Here is a 4,105-nt window from a genome sequence, read left to right as displayed (position 1 = left end):
CCAAGGGATCCCTTGGCCTGACTCTGTGCCCTTGTGTGCCCTCATTCCAGCTGCTCTGACTGACAGTTGTGCACATTCCCCTGGAACAGCTTCCCAAACTGGAAACACCCCCAGGCTCTGCAGGGAGCTCCTTTATTCCCTGGATTTTTGCAGGTTCATTCCCTGGTTTTTTGCAGGTTTATTCCCTGGTTTTTTGCAGGTTTATTCCCTGATTTTTTGCAGGTTCATTCCCTGGTTTTTTGCAGGTTTATTCCCTGGTTTTTTGCAGGTTTATTCCCTGATTTTTTGCAGGTTCATTCCCTGGTTTTTTGCAGGTTTATTCCCTGGTTTTTTGCAGGTTTATTCCCTGATTTTTTGCGGGTTTATTCCCTGTTTTTTTGCAGGTTTATTCCCTGGGTTTTTGCAGGATTATTCCCTGGTTTTTTGCAGGTTTATTCCCTGATTTTTTGCAGGTTTATTCCCTGATTTTTTGCAGATTTATTCCCTGATTTTTTGCAGGTTTATTCCCTGGTTTTTTGCAGGTTTATTCCCTGGGTTTTTGCAGGATTATTGCCTGGTTTTTTGCAGGTTTATTCCCTGTTTTTTTGCAGGTTTAATCCCTGGTTTTTTGCAGGTTTATTCCCTGATTTTTTGCAGGTTTATTCCCTGTTTTTTTGCTGTCAGAGCAAACTCCCCCTGCTGTGGGATCCCAGGGAAGGTGTGCCAGCCCATGGAATGGGACGGGCTCAAGGTCCCTTCCCACCCAAACCATTCCAGGATTCCCTGACCTTGGAGATAGCAGCTGTGTCTGGAGCAGAGCCTGGAATTAGCCTTTGGATGGAATTGTGGTTGGGACTTTTGGGGGGTGAAAGGCCCAGACCCCGTTTTTCCAGGTTCAGGGAGGTGTTGGCGGAGCCATCCCAGCCCTGCCCTGTGGGATCATCCCTCGGCATTCCCGGCATTCCCTCTGCTCCTGCTGGGCTGGGCTGGGCTGGGTGCAGGGCAAAGCCCTCCCCTTGGGCTCCACCTTCTCTTGGAATCATTTCCCTTGGGATATGCCCCAAAAAGCTCCCATTCCATGGGTGTGCATTGGATGGGGAGCAGAGCCTCTGGCCCCACATTCCCGCTGTAGGGATTGCTTGGAAGGGCTCATAATTCCAACCAGGATGGCAAATGAGGCACCAGGAAAAGCAGTGCTGGGAATGTCCCCTCTGGGAGCTTTGCCAGCAGCCCAAACATCATCCAAAATGGGAAAAGCTTGGATTTTTATGGCAGTGTCTCTGCAGGGTGCACCGAAAACTTTGGACTAACCTGGAATTCCGCTCTTTTCCAGCCTTGCCCTGCTCCTGGAAAGGCTGTGCCTCCCCAGGCAGCCCCAAAGAGTCCTTTTTTCATCAAAAATTCAATTTAAGAGTCAAAAATTTATTTAAAAAGGGAACACTCTTTGCAACCCTCCGGTGCTTTAATGATTTTTTAGGATCCTTTATTCCCAGGGGGTTTTATAAAGGATGACCCTGGGTCCAGACCGAGGATTCCATGTTCCCTGGGGAATTTGGGATGGGTTGGGTAAGTTCTGGCTGCTGGGCTGTTTGTTTGTGGGGTTTGGAACCCACCACGTGCCTGTGGCTCACGTGGATTCCATCCTGGGAATTCCAGCCAAGGCTCCTCATCCCCCAGGACAGGGATTTAAATGGCTTGGGAAGTTCAGAACTAGAACAGAATCGACCCAAAGTGAAGTTTGGGGAAGGTCAGAGTGGAGCAGGTGGGGCTTGAGAGGAAAAATGTGTCCCAAATCCCTCTTTGAAAGATCTGTTCCTAAAATCCCGGGATAAAAGGGTAGGAATTTTCCCTTCAGCCTGCAAGGCACTGAGTTGTTCCCGAGGTGCCTCCTGGGGAAGCAGCAGCATTCCAGCCTGGATCTGGGCTCTCTGGGTAGGGAAGAGCAGCTCTCCCCCCCTGAGCTGCCCTGAGGCCTCTTCTCCTGCCCTTTCCCTCCTCATTCCCTGGGGAGCTGCTCCAAGCTCTCCATCCCTCTCCTGGAGGTTTCTCCAGGGATTCCTGGGCTCTTGGATCCATCCTTGGCAGAGCTCCCGGGATGAGCTGTTTGTTGAGCTCCTTGGCTGCTCCAGGCTCAGCCTCCAGGCCATTCCTGGTGCAATTCCAGGCTCTGCAGCTGTTCCTTCCAGGAGCCAGGAGCAGGAAGGAGCCAGGCTTGGCTCCTTGGCTTTCCCAGCTGTGTCCAGGCTGTCCCAGGGATGTTCTCCACTGACCTGTTGTTGCCACCAGCACAGTCCTTCCCATCTGGGAGCTTTCCCAGCTCCTGGTGACCGGGAGCGCCTGGAATTTTCCCAGTATTTCAGCCAGGAATTCTCCTCTGTGAAAACCCAGGGATAATTCCCCTTTTTCTGCCAAAACCCAGGAGGAATGTGCAAATCCAGGTGGGAATCAAACATCCCAAGTGCTGGTGGTTACTTGGAAAAGTTGGCAGTGGATCCAAGGGAAGGGATTGGAGTGGGAAGAGCCTTCCAGAAGGTTCCTTTTGGGAAGGAGCTGGATTGGAGCAGCGCTCTCAGGGTTTTTGGGGCTGCTGGAAATGGTGCCAGGGAAAGTTTGGATCCCTCAGGAGGGTGGAGTGGGAGAGAGGAGCTGAGGAGTGTGGAAAAGAGCAGATTCACTCCCAAATATTCCCCAAAAATAAGGGAGGGATTAAAAGGAAGAAACAGAGAATCTTCAGCCACGGTGTGGGGACGCGTGGCAACATCCACTGGGGGAGTGGGGCTGGCTGGGATGAGGATCAGCAGGAATTTTCAGGAGGAATTCCCTCATGGAAAGGGGGATTGGACATTGGAATGGGCTCCAGGGAGGTGGTGGAGTCCCTGGAGGTGTCCATGGAATGCCTGGATGTGGCACTCGGTGCTCTGAGCTGCTTGGGATGGTGGTGGGTGACCTTGGAGGGCCTTCTCTGGGAAAATATTCCCGGATTCCTGCTTCAAAAAGTGGGATTTCTGCTCTGGAAGCTCCGAATGGGCTCCAAGGGAGAGGGATGAGCTCCCGAATAATAGAACTGAACATCTGGAGGGAGCCAGGGAAGGGGTTTCTGCTCCATGTGCTGGGAATGCCTTGGAAAATCCAGGTGGGGCTTGTGCTCCCACAGGAAAATCCCCGTGGAGCCGTGGCAGTGGGATCTGGGCTTTGTCTCCTTGGCTTTCTGAGGGAATGCCAAGAAAAGGAGGATTTTGTTGCTTATTTCTTATTTTTTGCAAGCTGCCAATTCCTGGGGCAGAGGCTCTAAAAATGCCAAAGGAACCTGGGAATCCTCAGCATTCCAAGGAGAAATGTGTCAGAAAGCTCCTGCCAGGTCCATCCCGGCCCTGGAAGGAAATCTGAATCCTTGGAGCTGCTTTGGTTGTTAAATGGAGCCTCCAGCAGGAGGATTAGAGGGAAAAATCCCACCCGGAATAAATTTGGTTTATGGGGCTAATTCCAGGAGAAAATTCCAGTGGAGTTTTCAAAGGTCCAGGTGGGTGTTGGATAATGGATGAATGGGATTCAAGTGGCTGGATAAACCTCCTCTGGTGGGATCCAGTTTGCTCAGAGACGTGGAGAATCCTTGGAAAACAAAGCCTGTTCCAGGGAAACTCCACCGGAGGAGTTTTTGTTGGATTGGAGGTTGGGAATGCGAGGGAAGGATGCAGGGAGTTCATAAGGGAGTGATTATCCCAAGTTTGGGAAGGGCAGAGCCCGTTGAAAGGCTGGGTTAGGAGTTAATTCCGTGGGATTGAGGCGGTGCCGGGTCCTGATTCCCAGGTAATCCATGGATCATGTGTGGGCAGGGAGGTGGTTCCTTTTTTAAGGAATGTTCAGCCACATAAAAAAAAAAAGGGAATAAATAATCTGAAAAGCTCCTGAGGGTTTGTTCCTGTTGGATTTGAGCAGGGAAAAGGAACAGCAATGAAAGAGCTGGGGAAAACCTCTGGAAGTATTTTGGGGCTGGACCAGACCATCAATAAATGTGGAATTCGGGGAGTTAAATCTCCTCTGGAGCTCAGTGAATAATTCCAGAGCTGTGGAATTTGGGGAGTTAAATCTCCTCTGGAGCTCAGTGAATAATTCCAGAGCTGTGGAA

The 4,105-nt window shown here is 50.9% G+C and overlaps 1 protein-coding gene across 5 annotated transcripts in view; it reads left to right on the top strand.

The window, feature by feature from the left end:
* Positions 1–4,105, top strand: part of GLCE (glucuronic acid epimerase) — a 35,888-nt gene that overhangs the window by 8,309 nt on the left and 23,474 nt on the right. The gene's annotated exons all lie outside the window — the stretch shown is intronic.

Source organism: Lepidothrix coronata, unplaced genomic scaffold (assembly GCF_001604755.1).
Source record: "Lepidothrix coronata isolate B3197 unplaced genomic scaffold, Lepidothrix_coronata-1.0 Scaffold176, whole genome shotgun sequence".
Classification (NCBI taxonomy): Eukaryota; Metazoa; Chordata; class Aves; order Passeriformes; family Pipridae; genus Lepidothrix; species Lepidothrix coronata.
The sequence above is the reverse complement of the archived record's forward strand: the minus strand, read 5'-3'. Positions and strand labels throughout refer to the sequence as shown.